This window comes from Littorina saxatilis, unplaced genomic scaffold, assembly GCF_037325665.1.
Source record: "Littorina saxatilis isolate snail1 unplaced genomic scaffold, US_GU_Lsax_2.0 scaffold_1195, whole genome shotgun sequence".
In the NCBI taxonomy this organism is placed as follows: domain Eukaryota; kingdom Metazoa; phylum Mollusca; class Gastropoda; order Littorinimorpha; family Littorinidae; genus Littorina; species Littorina saxatilis.
Window position 1 is genome coordinate 1 of NW_027126099.1, and position 1,104 is coordinate 1,104.

The 1,104-nt window shown below is 41.7% G+C and overlaps 1 non-coding gene across 1 annotated transcript; it reads right to left on the reverse strand.

Moving 5' to 3' along the window:
- Positions 1-1,022: 1,022 nt before the first annotated feature.
- Trnal-aag (transfer RNA leucine (anticodon AAG)) lies at positions 1,023-1,104 on the reverse strand. The gene has a single exon. It is a non-coding gene; the product is annotated as a tRNA-Leu (tRNA).

Here is a 1,104-nt window from a genome sequence, read left to right on the forward strand (position 1 = left end):
CTGTGACCTTGAAAAAGGTCAAAGGTCACCAAAGCAGACGTCAAAGTGTAGAGGTCACTGGGAGTCACGTTCACATAAAATTTGAGCCCGGTCACTTTTATAGTTTCCGAGAAAAGCCCAACGTTAAGTTGTGTGTTGCCGAACAGAAAAGGCTAGTTATCTCCCTTGTTTTTCTGATAACGTTCGTAAAAGGCTACAGATGTAAATACTTTGATGTAAAGAATAATCCTACAAAGTTTCAATCACATCCGATGAACTTTGTCAAAGATATAAAATGTCTAATTTTTCCTTTGACGCTGACCTGTGACCTTGAAAAAGGTCAAAGGTCAACGAAACCATCGTTAAAGTGTAGAGGTCATTGGAGGTCACGACTAAACAAAATATGAGCCGGATCGCTTTGATAGTTTCCGAGAAAAGTCCAACGTTAAGGTGGTGTCTACGGACGGCCGGCCGGCCGGACGGCCGGCCGGACGGACGGCCGGCCGGACGGCCGGCCGGACAGACTAACACTGACCGATTACATAGAGTCACTTTTTCTCAAGTGACTCAATAAAAGAAACCCAGTTAAATAAAAAACCCGCTGAACAATTTTGAGTTTTGAAATAAAAATGTACCTTTACATTCAGTTGGGCATTCACTTGTATCCTCCAGCACAGTTTGGGGATAGATTTACTTGATGGCGTCATTTTTGCATTTTCCTAAAACTCGAGGCTTTTCTCACCGCTACAATGTTGAAGCTTTCTTCTAGATGTTCACCCATTAATCTTTGGCTTGGTCCAAAACTATGGGATTGCATTTCAGCTTGATTCGTTAAAAATATCTTGATGATACTGTCACACAAGGTTATGCCCCATGTTGCACTGTTTTTATTTTTAGAACCAAACTCATAAAATTGATACCCCATCTATGCCTTATCTTTTTCTGATCTGTCTAAAAATATATTTTGTCATGGTGTTTCAAGTTAAAATCTGCTCAGAAAAAAAAGAAGACAAGACCAAAAAAACAATAGAATGAAAAAATAATGGCAGCGGTGGGATTCGAACCCACGCCTCCGAGCAGACTGGTGCCTTAAACCAGCGCCTTAGACCGCTCGGCCACGCTACC